The sequence below is a fragment of the Podarcis tiliguerta genome (genome assembly GCF_965153285.1).
Source record: "Podarcis tiliguerta genome assembly, chromosome: 6".
NCBI lineage: Eukaryota > Metazoa > Chordata > Lepidosauria > Squamata > Lacertidae > Podarcis > Podarcis tiliguerta.
The window spans coordinates 57759238-57778765 of record NC_139539.1 but is presented as its reverse complement, the minus strand read 5'-3'; the positions used below and the strand labels follow the sequence as shown (position 1 = coordinate 57778765).

General features: G+C 42.8%; 1 protein-coding gene across 1 annotated transcript in view; it reads left to right on the top strand.

The window, feature by feature from the left end:
- The window catches only part of DAB1 (DAB adaptor protein 1), a 635724-nt gene that overhangs the window by 4165 nt on the left and 612031 nt on the right, over positions 1-19528 (top strand). Inside the window, exons 3-6 of the mRNA XM_083448084.1 lie at positions 2090-2217; positions 2726-2806; positions 16327-16409; positions 17805-17954. The gene's annotated coding sequence lies outside the window, so the exon portion shown is untranslated. The remainder of the gene's footprint in view (positions 1-2089; positions 2218-2725; positions 2807-16326; positions 16410-17804; positions 17955-19528) is intronic.

The following is a 19528-nucleotide window of genomic DNA, read 5'->3' as shown; positions in this document are numbered from 1 at the left end:
CCAGTTCAAACTTCTATGCAATCCACCAATGTGCTGAGTACTTCAGAGCAAACCACTTCAGTCCCAAAAGCAGTCAACCAACCACAGAAAATAGATATGGTACATGGCATCATATCGACATTTAGAACCTAACAAAGGTTTCACTGTGGAACTTCCTACCGGCTTTCCCTCACTCATGTTTTATTCCGGTAACTTTGGGAATGGAAAGAAGCGAGTCCAGAGGCTGATCCACACCAGACCTAATTTAGGGGCTGGATTATTTCTTCAGCTACATAAGATGGCTTCCCTGATTTGATATTAATTCCCTTAATTATTTCTGATAGCGACTGGGAAACAAGGCGGTGTGGTGTGGGTGTTGCCTCTCACTACAGAAAACACTTTAAGGTCTCAGGCTTAATTATGAGCAGATGAAAATATACAGAAAGTTAAGACAGATGGCTGTGGGGCGGGGAGCACAGCAGCACACAAGCAAAAACACAATAGCTCTTGGATGCATTTAAATGCCATTCTTTTCTTTCGTATACCTTTTTATTTTCTGCAGTATACGCTTGGACATTACTTCTACTGCCTATTACCAGACAACCCTTTGTTTTAAAGGAATGCCCCCCTTTCCCAAACATTACGGCTCCATAGAAGTAATGGATAGCCTTTATTATTGAACAAACCAACTCCTCAGCACTACATCAAGCAGAGGCTGAAGCTCCAGGGTTATACTTTGCAGTGGCCCTTATATCTGGGGATGTCGATCTGACAATCCTTCTTCATCTTTTGAAGTGGTTGCCTGTAAAGGGGCTATTGTATGGCCGTGGTTGAGCTTATAACTTGGATATATCCAACAAAGCCATCTAATTCTGAGAATAGAGAGGATTGATGGTTACAGTAAACAGTATAAAAGCTTTTGGAAATCCAAGGAGTTCTGGCTTGTGCACCTCATAACAAGATATAGCATTGCTGGACAGCTTCTTCATCATAATAACAGAAGCAAGGTAATGACCATCACCCCAGTCCTGCTAACTGACCCACTAAGGAATATATGGTTCTGTGTACACACAGCATCTTTACACCCTCCAGAATTTTTATTTATTATTTGAATATGTTATGTTGCCGAATCTTGTAGCTGTAATTGCAAACTATGAGGCAATGCATGATTATATTTTCTAATTTCACTCCCTGCCTTATCTCATTAATGCAAGCCTGAGGGAGAACATGCTCACTTCATCCTCCAGAGCCGTTAAATGTCCACTCTAGTTTTTGCTGTCATCAGGTGGTTCAAAGGAGCCAAATGTATACATCCCTCCTTTTCCAGGTCTCTAGCCCGAGGGAATGGAAAGGGTAGTAAGGCAGCCGCTGGCCAGATGGGGTAGTCAGTTGCTTCAACAGATGGTCTCCCAATCTATTTTCTGACAAAGCTACTGTTGATCGCACTCCTATGAATTCAGTCCAGGAGGTCAAGAAACTAAGTTGCTATGGAAATTTCCCTTGCATAATTGCAAGTTGAAAACAGTTAGAATTCATGAGGCAATGCAACTCCATACTCGTCTCATTAAACAGGTGTTGCATGTTTCATACTAAGCAGATGCCATGTTACAAACACTAAAAACCAGCCTCTGGGTCAAGAAAGCATCTTAATTCAAGACATGATTTAAGGGCATTTCTAGGCTTCCTTGTCCTCAGTGGAATCTGAACATTCCGTGAAAGTTAACCTCCTATCTAAAAGGCTGTCCTGACAAACATACAAACTTCTCCCTCATTGCAAGGGAATGCATCCTTCATAGCTACATTCATTTTGTAGAACTACCTTGCATACTAACTACCCAGACAGATCTGCTTATTCTCTGAACGTATAGGGGGAGGGCTGTAGTTCAGTGGTAGAGCATCTGAGCTGCATACAGAAGGACTCAAGTTCCATCCTCAGTATTTCAAAAGAACTGGAAACGTCTCCTGTCTGAAGTCCTGAGAGCTGCAGCCAGTCAGTATAAACAATATGCAGCTAGATGGACCAATGATCTGACTCAGTATGAGGCAGCATTTTATGATCCCGCCATCACATTTCTCCTGGTTGTTAACAAGAGGCATTCTTATCCTCTAGAAATCTGAGGGCATCTGACAGTGCAGAAAATTTGAAGAACCTTTGAAGAACCTTGGTCTGCAGCCCACCCTGAACCTTAGGCTCTCAAGTCACTGCAAATATCTGAGATCTTGCCCACTTTGAAACAGGTGAGTACTTCATTGCACTTGGGCTCCCATTGCAGCCTGCCGGAACCCTAATGTCCCTTCCCCTCCTTGTATGCAATGGTAACACTCCTTGCCTCCATCTCTCCACACAGCAAGTCATGTCAAGCTGTTGGTTTAGAACCCAATGATTGCTAGGCAGAGTTGAGAAAGCCTCCAGAGTGATGCCTCCAGGAGCCACTGCCAGTCAGTGTAGGCCAGGGATGGGAAACATGTGGCCTCCAAGATGTTGTTGGACTGCAACTTGCATGATCCCTAACAACTGGCCTTGCAGGTGGAGGGTGATGAGAGCTGTAGTCCAACAACAACTGGAGGATCACAGGTTTCCCCATCCCTGGTGGTAGACAATGGTAACCTAGATGGACCAGTGCTCTAATTCAGCTTCACGGGTGCTCAGGGCTTATCCTCACCTTTTGCCCCACTCTTTCAAGGCCCACAGGTCTACACTTTAAAGCTCTGTGTCTGAGTGTACCCCACTTTTTCTGCTCTGTAGTTTCCCCTGCAAATCGAAGCAAACGACACTTCGGGTTTTGTGTGGATTACCGTTTGCTCCGACTGAAAGCACAGGGGAAAGGTAAGTGTGGCCTCCCTCAGTCTGTGATTTGGTAGACTTGCATGTTTTGACACACATTTTTTGACACACATTTGTCTTAGTTACATTTAGTGCCTTTAAAACGTTAGGCATCCCCCCTGAAAAAACATAATGGGTGAAGTTAAGTATCCCTTACAGAGCAGGAGGTGAGAGAAAATCACTGAAAAAGTTCTTTTGGACTGCAGATTCAGGAAATAATAGCTCGTACCTTAGGTGCACTGTAAAACCTCCATATCTTATTACAGTGCAGTCAAGAGCTGAGCACTGTGTACCTAAAGAACTTTTAACTGAGTTAAGATTAAAAAAGGATGTGTACAAAAAATGGAAAAGGGGGGAAACCACCAAAGAGGAATTCAAACAAATAGCCAGCACGTGTAGACACAAAGTCAGAAAAGCTAAAGCACAGAATGAACTCAGGCTTGCTAGAGAGGTTAAAAGCAACAAAAAAGGCTTCTATGGGTATGTTCGTAGCAAAAGGAAGAACAAAGAAACAGTGGGGTCACTCAGAGGAGAAGATGGTGAAATGCAAACAGGGGACACAGAAAGGGCTGAACTCCTCAATGCCTTCTTTGCCTCAGTCTTCTCCGATAAAGAAAACAATGCCCGACCTGAAGAATTTGGAGGAAATGATTCAGCAGAGGAAACACAGCCCAGAATAACTAAGGAGATAGTACAAGAATACTTGGCTAGTTTAGATGTATTCAAGTCTCCAGGGCCAGATGAACTGCATCCAAGAGTATTAAAAGAACTGGCAGATGTGATCTCAGAACCACTGGCAGTCATCTTTGAGAATTCCTGGAGAACAGGCGAAGTCCCGGCAGACTGGAGGAGGGCAAATGTTGTCCCTATTTTCAAAAAGGGGAAAAGAGAGGACCCAAATAATTACCGCCCAGTCAGTCTAACATCAATACCAGGGAAGATTCTGGAGCAGATCATTAAGCAAACAATCTGTGAGCACCTAGAAAGGAATGCTGTGATCACCAATAGTCAGCATGGATTTCTGAAAAATAAGTCATGTCAGACTAACCTGATCTCATTTTTTGACAGAATTACAAGCCTGGTAGATGAAGGGAACGCAGTGGATGTAGTCTACCTTGATTTCAGCAAGGCATTTGACAAGGTGCCCCATGATATTCTTGTAAAGAAGCTGGTAAAATGCGGTCTTGACTATGCTACCACTCAGTGGATTTGTAACTGGCTGACTGACCGGACGCAAAGGGTGCTCATCAATGGTTCCTCTTCATCCTGGAGAAGAGTGACTAGTGGGGTGCCACAGGGTTCTGTCTTGGGCCCGGTCTTATTCAACATCTTTATCAACGACTTGGATGATGGACTCAAGGGCATCCTGATCAAATTTGCAGATGACACCAAACTGGGAGGGGTGGCTAACACCCCAGAAGACAGGATCACACTTCAAAATGACCTTGACAGATTAGAGAACTGGGCCAAAACAAACAAGATGAATTTTAACAGGGAGAAATGTAAAGTATTGCACTTGGGCAAAAAAAATGAGAGGCACAAATACAAGATGGGTGACACCTGGCTTGAGAGCAGTACATGTGAAAAGGATCTAGGAGTCTTGGTTGACCACAAACTTAACATGAGCCAACAGTGTGACGCGGCAGCTAAAAAAGCCAATGCAATTCTGGGCTGCATCAATAGGAGTATAGCATCTAGATCAAGGGAAGTTATAGTGCCACTGTATTCTGCTCTGGTCAGACCTCACCTGGAGTACTGTGTCCAGTTCTGGGCACCACAGTTCAAGAAGGACACTGACAAACTAGAACGTGTACAGAGGAGGGCAACCAAAATGGTCAAAGGCCTGGAAACAATGCCTTATGAGGATCGGCTAAGGGAGCTGGGCATGTTTAGCCTGGAGAAGAGGAGGTTAAGGGGTGATATGATAGCCATGTTCAAATATATAAAAGGATGTCACATAGAGGAGGGAGAAAGGTTGTTTTCTGCTGCTCCAGAGAAGCGGACACGGAGCAATGGATACAAACTACAAGAAAGAAGATTCCACCTAAACATTAGGAAGAACTTCCTGACAGTAAGAGCTGTTCGACAGTGGAATTTGCTGCCAAGGAGTGTGGTGGAGTCTCCTTCTTTGGAGGTCTTTAAGCAGAGGCTTGACAACCATATGTCAGGAGTGCTCTGATGGTGTTTCCTGCTTGGCAGGGGGTTGGACTCGATGACCCTTGTGGTCTCTTCCAACTCTATGATTCTATGATTCTATGATTCTATGACCTTTGGTGGAGCTATGCCTACTTTTTCCCGTTAAAAAGTTGTGCTGTCAGGGAAATGGGGAGACATTTCACAGTGACTTAAATTTATCTCTCCAGTCCTTTTAGCCTGTAAAAATTGTTATCTAAAGATTTGTGGTGATTTATTGAAAAATAAAAATCTACCTCAGTGAAGCTAGATTTCTTAAATTTCTTACGTGTTATTTCATAATCTGGATGGCATCTTTTCAATATCTTTATGGTAGCAGAGCACTAAGTCCAGCACACCAAATAAAAAGGGAACACAATATCTCAGAAATAAATCTAATTAAATTTATATAGAGGAATGCAAGGCATTTTATTTACACCAATATTAACAGGAGACCAAACAAAGAGCTTTTTCCTCCCTCCTGTGGTGCTATACTCTTAAAGCTGTCATCCAGAAGCATCTTCTGTACTAAATGTTATGTAGCCATCCATTTTATACAGCTCTTTCCCTTGCTAAGCCTCACTAAGTGTAGGAAGCTAATGTTGAATGTAGTGATGTTAGGACTACCTTGCTCTACAAATCAGCATGATAGACCATCATTCATTTGTATCAGAGTGAACTTTAAAACAACAAACCATGACATTTTGGGCATAAATCTACCAGCAGATAAATATGTCCACTACTTCCTTTTGTGGGTCAGGTGATTTTGGGATTGGCTTTAGCTTGTCCTGGGCCCCTAAAAATCCGTACAAAAGAGAGTGAACTGTGTCATCCCCCCCCCCCCCCGCTATCAGTATGATGCTCAGGGATGATGCTCAGTGCAATGTATACATTATCAACTAAATACCCTTTAAGAGAAACAGCTATAACCCAGGAGGTCACCTTGGTGGTGTGACTTGTCTGGAGAAGTTATTACTGATCTGTAAGCTCTGAGACCTCATCCAAGGTGGATCTACACATAGGAAAAAATGCTATAAATAAGTCAGGAATTGGATCGTTATAACAAAAGGGGGGGAAACCCCTATGGAAAACTGTGTATAAAAATTTCCTGCTTTCTGGTGCCATCTGCTGTTGTATGTTTCTAGTGCTTTCAAATTGTTGTTTCTTTATTAATGTAGCTGAGTCCCAGGAATGAAGTTTAATTCTACCATTAATTCCCCTTGTAGTGAATTTCTATGTAAACAGCATACAACAAAACACTCAGTTGCCCAGGTTCTGAGGTCAGGTTCACAAATTTCTTGATCTCCAATAACTTGATTATTCAGTACTTGACAACTCTCAGTCAAATGTGTGAAAAATATCAGTGAAAAAGTATTGTGCATATGTTCTGTCTCTGATTACTTACTTATTTATTTCAATATTTTTACCCTGCTCTTCATCCTACAAAAAGTTTGCAGATCAATATGCAGGAATCAGGGAAAAGGTAGTCCCAACAAAGGGACATGACAACAAAGGAAAAGGAGAAGGAGGAAGTGGAGGAAGCAAACTCAGCTACTAGGTCTTAGTTAAGACTTCTTGTAACAACCAGCTGAATTGGAAAGAGTTCAAGGAGAGGAGGACCTAAAAGTTGCTGGCCTCTTAGCTGAGCAGGTGAAGTGGCCCAGTAGTCCTTGTACACTCTGCCTACTATGGGCTGATGAAATAGCTGCTGCTATTACTCTTTGGTAGCTCACCCATCATGCTTGTGTTTGCTGGATACAACAGTTTTAAATAGATGTATGAACTGGCCCTAAACTAGGCTGGTGAAAGGGAAGCCAATGCAAAAGAAGCAGCAAGAGCTTGCTAGCAACCAATATTGTTGAAAATGATCTTGGAATAAGATTGTAATTCATTTTTACAGGCTAAAGTTAAAAGTTGCTCTCACAATTAAAATAAGACATGATGTCAGTCTTGTGCAAGTGTGTCAGTCATACTTCCTCTCATCAAAGGTTACCCTCTACACTGCCATGGGGGCAGGGAGAATCTTAACTAGGAGATACTGAACTAGGATACTAAATTAGGGGATATTGAATAGGAAGCCTTTTTTGTTGTTGGTGCCTCATCATAGCAGAGAAGCATACACATGGAAAATGCAGTAATGGGACATGATGCAACTATGGAAATAATACTGTTACAGTGGTACCTTGGGTTACAAACAATTCAGGTTAAAGGCTCCGCTCACCTGGAAGTAGTACCTTGGGTTAAGAACTTTACCTCAGGATGAGAACAGAAATCACGCGGCAATGGCGTGGCGGCAGCGGGAGGCCCCATTAGCTAAAATGGTACCTCAGGTTAAGAACAGTTTCAGGTTAAGAACGGACCTCTGGAACGAATTAAGTTCGTAACCCAAGGTACCACTGTATATGTTGTTGGGTGTGTGTGTCACTCTGCATGATTTCCTGGCCTGTGATTCTGTATCTAGTGAAGTTACAGAATCTAGTAGAAGAATCTGTTTAAAAAGTCAAAGCAGTCTGTTTGTAAGGTATTGGTCTTAATGTGGTATGCATTGCCCCCTCACCTGGCTTGACATATCACCCTAGGATGGAGAACAGGTAGGAGGTGGTCTGTGTGTTTGTGTAAGAGAGAGAGTTTTGGTTGCTACTGGAAGCTGGAAACACAAAGGCTTGTCTTGCTCTGTGGCTTGGATAGGCAAGATATATTGGAGTGTTAATGGTGCAAGCCCTTCTACCCTGTGTTCAGGCTTTATGTGCAAAGGTTGTATATATATCCTAAAGACTGGTGTCTGATTTTCATTCTTGTGATGACTCTCACAAGCCGATGCCTTCATGCATTTTGGAGCTGATCACTAACATATGAAGCACCGTTGGACAGACATTGACTTGCTTCAGGGCCACCCATGGCTGAGCAGTGGGAGTTGAACCTTCTTTGATCAAACACAATTCTCTGTCCATTGCCCCACTTCACATGCACCCTGTTATGATGTGCTAGCACACAGCTGTGGTTCCTTTTAGAACCTAGTTTATTCTCATTGGACAGGGTTTTTTGTTGAGAGAGAGAGGGAGAGGGAGAGAAAGTGGCTCCATCTGTACTCTGTCTGAAAAGTGCCAGCCAGCATCATTTCACCTACCAGCTGGAGTTGCCATTGGAGACCAGAAGGCCCTTACAGCTGAAGCACTTTATAGGAAGGTTGGGACCTCTAATGTAAGACTGCAGTGTCAGCACTGGCAATGAATTCAGACCCCAATGTAGGCCTGGCAACCATGACATTCTGGGACAGAGGTGAAAGCCCTCAATGACTGAGCCAAGCTGACAATTAATTAAACCCTCATTAACAGCAAAGTGGCTCCTCACCCCCTCTCCCCTCCCGTTTAGGAATGTGATTTTTCTGTGTGAGGACGTAGTCTGCATATTTTATAGCTTGTGTACTTTAGACCTTCTTCTGATCTTTTGGAATGGCTGTACGTGGCATATGTTCCCTGCAGATGGGAGCTGGGAAAAGAAAGGAAAATGCATATTCATTATTTTCAGTGTATGAAGGACATATTTCCTATAAAGGTGTTATTTATAAACCATTATTAGGAGCCGGTAGATTGTTGGAAGGATTTCAACAACTATAGAGAATCACGGGTGCTAAAAGACCAATAGCCTGCTATAGAACAGCCTTCCTGAACTTGTACCCTCTAGATGTTGAGCAGCATTGCTCCCACAAGCCCTGACCATTGACCGTGCAGTTAGGGTCTGGAGTGCACCTTACGGGGGAAGGCCACTTTATAATAACCTATCACATCTTCTATCATTGGCAAAGCCATTTCCCACACAAGCGGTTTATTACTGTAGCGTCGCTTGAGCCTAATTGTGCTCAACTGCAGGTGACACATGACTTTGTCTTAAGTGTGTATATAACTGGAAATGCAGGAAGTTGCCTTCAAATCAAGTCATACCATTAGTCCATCTAGCTTCATATTGACTGGAAATGGCTCTCCAGGTTAAAGAGAGCAACCTTCTTTTCCAGTCTGTCTGAAGATACCAGGGAATGAAGCCACCATGTTTGGCACGCACAGCATGTGCTCTGCCATTGAACCATGTCTTTCTGAAAAACAGCCATTTACCCTAGGGCTGCTGAAGGCATAAGCTACATTTCATCAGGCCCTGTAACCATTGTACTTGTTGTTTGTGTGCAAGTATAACAGCTTTTTGCATTAAGAAAACACAGTCTCCTGTTCTTTTCCTTATCATGCCACACTTCTCCTGTTTTCATATTTCCAAAATATTGCATGGTGGAATATAATGCCTCTTGGGGAAGTGTGCTGAGCACCATGACCATAGAATCATAGAGCTGGACTGTTCCTTACCTGAACTTCTCCTCCATTACTGGTCAGGAACGGTGGCCACTTATTGCTGTCTGCCCCAGTACAGCAGCAGCCTGGCACTCACTTGCAGAAACTCTTGTTAGAAAGTGTTGGCATCTCAAGTGAGTGAGCAGCAGCACCACAGATACTGATTTTCTATTAGTCCACCGCGTCTACTGCATATTGATTTTCTTATCCCCTCTCCCATGCTTTCCTCCAAGCCCCGCTTTCTCTGATTGATGGATCATTGATATTACCTGCTAAGAGGAGTTACAATTAAGCAGATGTTAGATAACTTCCCCCTGTATTTAATAGCACTCTTAATTCAATTGTATTCTTTACATTTCCTCTTCTGGCTATAGCTTTAACCAACTTTCATCCTGTGCATTCAACAAAAGAGGTGCTGATTACTGAAGGGAGACCCTTTTGCTAGAATCCAATCACAGCCACAGATCTATTGTAAGTTTTCTTACAGAAAGAGAAGTTTATTTTGCTGCTCACTTAGACACAACAAAGGAAAGTCATGTACAATGGATGGTTAACATTCACAAATCCATTCGAAGCCAGTGGTTTGGATCCAGAGATTCCACAAGGGGAACTCTGCTCATAGGATTTCTCCACTGTTGGAAGTGGAGAGGGGAGTGATTTTAACCAATTTGTCCTCCACGGTTCCAGGTGCACCTTGAAAATCTGGAGGGTTGTGTGGGAAGCCTGAGTTAAAAGCTGTGGCCCTCCCAATGCAGTGCAGATGTTGCTGGATTAAAACTTCCATCATCCTTGGCCACTGTCCATCCTGGCTGGGGATTACTGGGCACAAGAATGTCTGGATGGCCAAATGTTTGCTATTCCTGGCTTGGATGATTGAGTCTCTCAAGGCATCTGTTTCTTTCCCCTGAGCCCTGTACTTTCTTATGTGGCACTTCCTATTCTGTATTAGGGCTCTGGGTGTCATCTCATCTGATTTCTCCAGTGAACTATTTCACTTGTGGATCCCAGGCATTAGGGCAAATGGTGCAATGTCCCACCAGCCTCGGTCTGCCTCGGACAACTCCCACCTGCCTACCATCTTGCTTAACATCCAGCCCAGGGGGTTGACATTGGCTGTCAGCTTCCTCTTCCTGAATGTTGCCATCATAGAACTCAGTAGGATGGAGGACTAGGCAAAACTGCCATTCACTCTGCTTGTCATTGGCTCCGGCTCCCATCTACTGTTGGTCTCACTGTCTTCTGCCCTACTGGTGCCAATGAGCATCAGCACCAAAAGTTCTGGATCTCTGCGTGATGGGCCAAGCTCACAACTTCTTGCTTTACAGTCGCTGCTCTCTCCCACCCTCAGCTGTTATTCCCTCAAACTGTTGTTTGACTACTCAGAAGGAAGGGGTGGAGATATGGAATCTGCTGAAAGGAGTGTGTGGTAGCCTGATGAATCTTCTCAGAAAGTTGATCTGAAACAAACCAGCATATTGGTTGCCTTGTGGTGAAGCAATAGTTTGTGCACCTAACCACAAGTGCAGGTCATGAGTTGGTACATCTATGCCTATTTCCCAAAAGTGTATTGAGTGAGGACATTAGCCAAACAACGGTCAGTATCATTTTCAGCCCATTTTCTGCCATCCCAGAAAGCTGTGAGGATTGGCACTTAATTACTATGCAACAATAGGCAGAAGCCAAATTAGCATTTCTGTCTCTGATGTCTAAGATGCTGCTGTTCCATAGTTTCCTCCCTGGCAAACTTTTGCATCCACAAAGCTTGCAGCAGTGCTGAAATCCCAGAACATATATTTAGCCCTTCTTGACAGGCTCCTAATTACAGAATGATTGATTGAGGCTGAGACTGCACCTGTCTGTGTGAAAATGTCTTCATATTGGTTTCACGACTTAAACCAGGAGAACCACAGAAGAATGATTATGAAATACAAGCGGCAACGTTCAGAGATGTACAGAACATTCACTCATTTCGATGTTCGGATCAAATGTAGTATTTTCACAGGAGCAAGGAATGGTATTTCCCCAAGCTCCTTAAATGTGCAAATGCTCTCCTTTTTTCAATGCTGTTTGCCGCAATTGTTTTACAGCAATCCCTACCCCCCCCCAACTGCCTGAAGCAGATTTGGAAATGCCAGAGAGAGCTCAGAGGAAGGAAGACTGAGAATGAATTTAACTCTTTTCTAGCTACTGTTTGGATTGGTGATTAGTGGGTACAGGATACTGACTCCTCTCTCTGAATCTGCTTGTGCTTTCCCCACACCTAACCCATTGGCATGGTACACAGTGAGACCAACTTCTTCTAATATTTGCAGATAATACCTGAAACATACCCTCCAATACGATGAATGGAAAAACCATCTTCTGGGGCTGCACTTCCATGTGAGTCACTTGACCTGTGCAAGTTTGTGGCCCTGGAGAAAAAAATCCCCCCCCAAGCATGGCAACCCCAAAATGTGCATTTGGGAGTGGCACACAAGATGGTGGCTCCCCAAAAAGCTATTTTTCGGGGCAAGATCATGTCCCCAAACTGTGGCAGCACGGTGTCCAAAATGTCCATCATGCTCTTGCAGGAAAAAACAGGATGTCCCTTTCCCCCAGGACAGTTAAGGGGTATGCTAATACACATAATCTACGGCACGGATGGGGAACTTGTAGACCTCCAAATATTGTTAGACTCCAATTCCCATCAGCTTCAGCCAGCACAGAGCCTTATTAGCTCTGTCAGGCAGGTAAGAAGATGTGTCTGTGTGGTGAGGGTGTAGAATCCACATCCTAAATTCAGGTTGGGGAACTGAAGCCCTCCTGGCATTCTTAGACTACAGCAATCATCCTCGCTGGTCATGGGCCATGCTCTAGACCAGCTCACAAAATCTGTCACAGGGTCATGGCAAATGTATATGAAATCAATTGCGGCTTCCTCATCTGACTTTGCCTTGCTGCATTTAAGTACATTCCATAATGAAGGAAACAAGCATAACATATGAGAAAGTAATTTGTCGCTGGCGTACTGTTCTTTGCTAGGGAGCTGCCACCTGCTGCCATTAAATAATCTGAGAACAAATCAATTATGTCCACTCAATATATAAACCATAATATTCCCAAGGCTAATCGCTTGAGCACATCTAAGTGTGTACGCACACAGACACAGCAAAGCAGAGGTATAAGATAAAAGGAAGAATGGAATTAGTCACCAAAGGCAACCAGTCAGGAAAGCTGGTGGGGAAAAGGAACATGGGGACCTGCCTTTATACCATTGGTCCATGTAGCTCAGTATTGTTTACACTGATTGGCAGAAGCTCTCTGAGGTCACAGACTGGAGATGCTTCCAGTCTCGTGTGGAGGTGTTAGAGATTGAACCTGGCACTTTCTGCATTCAAGGCAGGTGCTCTTATATGGAGCTGCATCCCCTCCCCTAAGAAAATATGTGGTCATCATGAGTAATTTAGGGCACATCCAGATTACCTTTTGAGTCGTGTTTCTAGGCACATGCCTGCAACTTAAAGCACCATGTCCTTTCCCCTGTTTGTCTGCGCCTGACGGTTGCCATCAAGGTTGAGATAGTAGTGATCAGCAGTGGGTAGGGCTAGGGTGTGGGCCTCTGCAGATACCTCACAATGCTAACCCCTGATGACCCTGATGGTTACTTCTTGGGAGGTGGGGTGGAATGTAGGTGTTGGGAAACAAGGCAGAAGCAAATACATCCCTTGTCATTTGAACATTTGGATAGAACTGTTGCTAATTGTACACTAGCATTTCTCCCAAGGGTGCCTCCAGACTCAAAGTATTTTGCAGGAGTGAGTCAAAAGCATGTTGATAATTTAGATCTGTGCAAGGAAAGTAGCTTAAAGGGCTCTGCTGCCCTAGCACAACAAATTCACTCCTCCAAAGGCTCCTCCAGAGGACCTGTTTATTGAACATTCATCCTAATTTGCTACCACAAAGCTTACACGGGAAGTTAGATTATTTATTTATTTATGTTTGCACTGCCACCCCCCCCGCCAATCCCTGGTAAACCAGCCTACTCATGCACATAGAATGTTAATTATGCTTGACAAAAGAAGATAAAGACACATACAGTGGTACCTTGGGTTACAAACACCTCGGGTTACAGACGCTTCAGGTTACAAACTCCGCTAACCTGGGAGTACTACCTTGGGTTATGAACTTTGCCACAGGGTGAGAACGGAAATCGCGTGGTGGCAGCATGGCAGCAGCAGGAGGCCCCATTAGCTAAAGTGGTACCTCGGGTTAAGAACAGTTTCAGGTTAAGAACGGACCTCTGGAATGAATTAAGTTTGTAACCCGAGGTACCATTGTAGAATTCTATAAGAATGATTCTTATAGAATATAGAAGGGCTATATGTTGTTGTTTTTACTCTGTCCATCCAAGGTAGGGATTTGCTTTGGAATGACAACAGTTAAAGCTGGGCTGAGGAGGAAGGAGACAAATTAATATATGATCTCTCTTAGACAGAGAGCTCCAGAAACAGAATTCTTTTGTAATGTTTCGTTTCTTTTTTTATAAAAAAAATCTAATTGATGTTCTGACTGTAGCTATGAACTCCTTTTTTTGCTGTCACTTTAATAAATGCACACTGGGTTCACCTCCCACGTAAGGCAAGCAAGCCCCATGAGTGTAGATGGGGAGACCTTTAAGAAAAGACCAATATTTGCATATCTATTATAAATGTACTCTTGTGTTATTCTTGTTTCATTAAAAATTTCTATTTGGATAATATGCCAGGTCAATACTGTCAGTGTTGTGGAAAATTCATTTATTTTTAAATTAAAGCTAAATACAGAAAAGCTACTTTCTGAAAGTGGTGTAAATCCAGGAGACCTCCACTGATATGAGTAGTGTTACTCTGGTCTGTGTCAGATCAGAATTTATGCTGGTATATTTATAGATTCTCAGAATATTGCATGAGGGCAAGCTAACATGGCAATTACATCAATTTACTTTCTCCAGGTAAACCTATTATTTAAAATACTTTTCCAAACCAATATTCTGAACCCTGAAGCTCAGGTGTGTAGTATTTCTCCATCCTTTACAACGGAAGAACAGAACTCTCCATTCCATGTTACACTGAGTTTGTTGCTAGTTATGTTTCTTTGAAATGAATGGAGACCCCCACAGGAATTGTTCTTGTGCAGTCATTGAAAACAGAAGTTGGGGTGTGGATAAATATGAAAGGAAATATATAGGTCAAGTGCTCATTTGCTTTCTGATTGGAAATCAGATCCACTTTGGTGCAACCGGATGAATTGGGCAGGACAAGACTAAAGTAATTTGGCATAGTGAGAACTCATTAAACGTGTTATTCTTTCATATGCCATAGACCAGTGCTTTTTGCACATTTAACTGTGCAGAAGCCACCAATAAAATGCTGTTGTTGCTTGGGACTTATCAGCTGATTCTAACTCTTACCCCAGTGACCAAACCTTCCTGCCTTCTAATGTTCTTCTCCCAAAACTCAATGCTGGCATCTGTGAGCTCACTCATGAATCCAAATATCCATGAATTTGGATATTTGATTTAGCAGTCTGACATGGCATGAACAGCCAGTGTGATACTTTTTGGTTGTGTGCTGTTGTATTGCAGAGCTATTATACGATGTTTAGTATATTTAGCCTGGAAAAGAGGAGACCGAGAGGAGATATGATAGCCATCTACAAATACCGAAAGGGCTGGCACATGGCACATGGAGCAAGCTTGTTTTCTCCTGCTCTTCAGGGTAGGATCCAAACCAATGGAATTCAGTTACAAGAAAGGAGAGTCCAACTAAATATCAGGAAGAACTTTCTGACAGTAAGAACTGTTCAACAGTGGAACGGTTATCCTCGGGAGGTTGTGGACTCTCCTTCCTTGGAGGTTTTTAAGTGGAGGTCCGGTGGTCATCTGCCATGGATGCTTTAGCTAGCTGAGATTCCTGCATTGCAGGCGATTGTGCCAGGATGTTAAAACTGCAGTCAAAGAGAGATCCTTCAAGGAAGAGAAGGCAAGCCTGGATATTCACAAAATAGCTTGTTGTGTGCAACATTTTATTGGTAAATGTAAGAGTCCTACTGTTTTCTAATGTCCAAACTCTGGCCAGCTGCTGGCAGAGGGTGACAGAGCAGCTAAGCCACTGCCTCACCAGCAGCTGCACTGCATTCAAGCATAGCAAAATATCAAACACTAAAAACTTCCCAATATAGGGCTGCCTTCAGAAGTCTTCTAAAAGTCAGATAGTTGTTTATTTCCTTGACATCTGATGGGAGGGTGTTCCATAGGGTGAGTGCAACTCCTGAGAAGGTCCCTTGCCTTCTGGCTTACTCCCTCTTCCTTAAGCCCCCAGAATTCCCTGTTTTAGATTCTTCTGTGGGCTACTGTTGGCAGATATCCTGTCAAGCAGTACTTCTTCCAGACCTCTGGGTGGGTGGAAGGGGAGCTCATCACCAGTGGCAGCCAGTGAAGGGATACATCCACCCAACTCAGGTCCCTCCACCTGCCCAGTCTGGTGCAAAGAGAGTTTGCATTGTAGCCTGAGGATTGTAGCTGATCCAAATTTTTTGGACTTGAATACTGCAAAAACAGTCAGTTAGCATTGATTGCCTGGATAAAGCGGCAAAAGATGTTATTGAACCGTGAAACGATGAAGCACTTAATGAAAACAACAGATCTGAAATGCTGAGATTTGAATATCAGAGGATGCTGTAAATATTTATTTTCTTCTGAAAGATTTTGTGAGCAAAGATGTAGATTTTTACCAGATTGCAATAGCTTGACCATTGATTTCCCTAAAAAATAATTAGAAGTAGATGTATGCAATTATCATTCTTATAGTTAAATCTGATAAAAGTGTTTTCTGTTTAAGCCAATACATCTAAAGGTCTGCATTGGGCTCTGACTTATGGAGAAACAATATTGTCTATTTAACACCAGTAAACAGTGGTGGTTAAAATGATTATTTCTTTTCAATATTTCACCTGTGGGTTGAGAAATCCAATCTTGTACTTGGTTGTTATCAACAGGAACACAGAAGAATGAAAAGCTGTTTCTAAAGCCATAAAATCCATCCATTCCAATGACTTGGGAAGGTCAAGCTGTGAGCCTGGTAAGCAAAAGGATGGGAGTTCAAAGGACAGTCTTGAATACTAACGATGTGAATGAATTTAGTTGTAGCTATTAGTTGTTGTGTTGGCCTCCTTTAAAGGTAATGAGGGATTTTAATTCTCCCTGAGCTGAGACACATCTTTAAATATGTAATTTGAGATCCCTTTTCCTAGCCTAGGAAACGAACACTTTCTCTGATTAGCACGGAAGTGTATGAAGTTGCAGATGAATTCATGAGCAAGCTTTGCTGTAGGCAAGGAAAGTATATAACAAACAGGCATCAGAAATGTACAAATGAATGAAATTAGTTATCAGTGTGGACCAGAGTAATGAAAAAAAGATATAGCAGGAGGTGCGTGCATAAAAAGACAGTCCTGTAAATAATCAGTAGGTGACCATGTAAACTTGACATGGTTTGGAGGGAGAAATATACATTTCTAATGGAACAAATTTTCATTTTCCACTTTACAATGGAAAAATATTTTAAGCAAGAGAAATATTTTTCCCCCTTTGTATGCTGCAAGGCTCTCAGGGCAGCATTTAGAGGGGTTGCTCTAAATTTATACTCACAGCAAGCCTATGAATGAGAGAGTGTTACTGAGCCCAGGTCAGCAAGGATTTTAATCCTGATTTACCTGCTCAGAGACTGGCACTGTTAATACTGCATCATGCTTGCACTACACTCTTCAGAGCTCATAGTACAGTATTCTCTACTGCCCTGCACAGCTACTCAGAGCATTAAAACATTTGTATGTGTCTGAGAACAATGAAAACACCTAATGCAGTGGTTCCCTATTAAGAGTCCGGGGACCCCTGGGAGTCCACAGAATGCACCCAGGGGGTCCGTGGCCCCATCCCTTGCCTCCCCCCCCAACTAATTTTTCATCATTTTTGCATGGTAAAATCACAAATTTTATGGCCTGGTTTTTTAGTACACCTAAAATCATTTGCTTATTCAAACTCAATTCAAGCCAATTCAAAAAATTGGTTTGCAGAGGTAACTACCATAGAGTTATCAAAATTTTCAAAAGTAGGGGGTCCATGGCTCAACTTTTGAAAAATAGGGGGTCCTCAGTAATTGGGAACCACTGATCTAACACACTTAAGACCTAAACTGCTGACCTCCACATTGTTATACTGTAAAAATGACCTGTGCCTTTGGTCATTATGGCACGGAGAGTCTTGAGAGTCTGGGTGCTCAGCCCCAGACCATGGTCTAAGGGCACAAAGCTACTTTGCTAAAACTAAACAGACCTGGGAATTGACTTCCTACTTTGGAATCCCCTGTAGGCCATCTTGAGTTCCAAAATAGAAGAAAGGTGGGTTACAATTATCTAACTAACCATGAGAAGCATTATTTTCTACTTGCCACTGTAAACCAATTATATTCTTCCAGTTAAGGAATGAAATGCTATGGACAGCTGAACAGTCTTGAGGAAGCCATATTGTGGCAAATATTCACCTTTTTTTAAAAGACAAATATCCATAAGAAATACTGGAAAGCTGCACAATGATGGTTGTTTCCACAATGGAAAATGGCTTCAAGGTGGGATTGATGACCAAGATGGTTACAATTAGCCTCCTTGGTGTGGAAAAGCCCTCAAGAGACTCTTTTTGGCCCCAGACTTCAGGAACCACCGAGAGTAGTTCTGTTTGCAACTTCTGTAGCAGAGCCACTAGGGGGCAACAAGCTCACATACATGCATAGCCTATATGGCGTAGCTTTCTGTCCTTGCAAGGGTGTGTAAGAGGACCAGTTAATATCCGAGGCACATGGAGGTTATCAGCCTGCTTGAAAAAGGAAGGTACATTCATTTGTATTTATTGGGTATTCCTTCACAGAACATTCAGAATAACTTCAGCCATGCAATTTTGTAAAGCACCTCAGAGCTGTTCTAGGAAGCGTGACAAACCAACAGCATCACAGTTTTTCAACTCAGCCTATCACCCGTAGACATGGATGCCATTTCCCTCTGATAGTTTACTTTTATGGGAAGAACCTTAGGCAATTAGAGTGAAGACCTTTAAGGCAGCTTTCCCCAACTTTGTGCCTTCCCAACATTTTGGACTATAACTCCCAAAATTTCTAACCGCTGGGTGTATTGGTAGATAGAAATTGTAGTGAAAACTCTTCAGGAGGGCACTGGCGGAAAGTGGAAGGCTGTTTTAAGGTGTGGTTGAATGGGCGTCAAGGCACATTTTTCTGGGTTTGGCAGTATTTGTTTTCAAGGCTGAGTCGTACCCATTTGTTTTCAAGGCTAAGTCACACCCATTTTATCACACTTGAGAATATGTGGTTGGCTTCACTCATAGACTATGTACACATGATGTATTTAAAGCATGTTTAAAACACAGACACCCCACTAGGGGTGGCTAACCTTTTTTTTTTTTTTTTGCCCGAAAGTTGTAGTCACCCTTGGCCAACCAATGCTAGTTCCGTGTGTGGCCACTCTTACATGCCCCCCCCCCAACAAGCACACAGTCTCATCCTACAGAACAGAATGATCAGATGAGAAAGGGGATTATCACTTCCTCCTAAGCAAATGATCAACCCATATGTATCATGAGGCAGGGGTGAGTGGAGAGGTATGCATGCCTGTTATGCTATATTTTTAGTTTTGGTGATGCTGCCAGCAAAACTGGTAGGTTATGGAAATCAGAAATGTGTGTGTGTGTGTGTGTGTGTGTGTGTGTGTGGAATCAGGTCCACATCCTGGGGGTAAGCCATTCCTGTCTCTTAAGGAATGTGCCACAAGCCCTTGATGATCCGGTGATCCGGTTGCCTTTTTCTGTCTTTTCCCCCTCTTAAGATGCCCTTTTATAGATGGGGTGACCAGAACTGTACATAGCATTCCAAATATAACTGCACCATAGATTTATAGAAAGGCATTTTACCCTTCAGGCTACTTTTATTTTTAGCCTTCTACTTTATAATCCCTAACATAGACTTACTGCTGACTGCACACCACACTGATGTTTTCATTGAGCTATCCAACGTATAATGAAACAAAATGTAGTACAATGTGGTACCCAGAGTACAGCCTGCTATCAGTCATCGCTGTGCTTAGAATTTCATATAGTACATTTGTCTTTCGTCTTTCCTTTTTCTGATTACCTGTT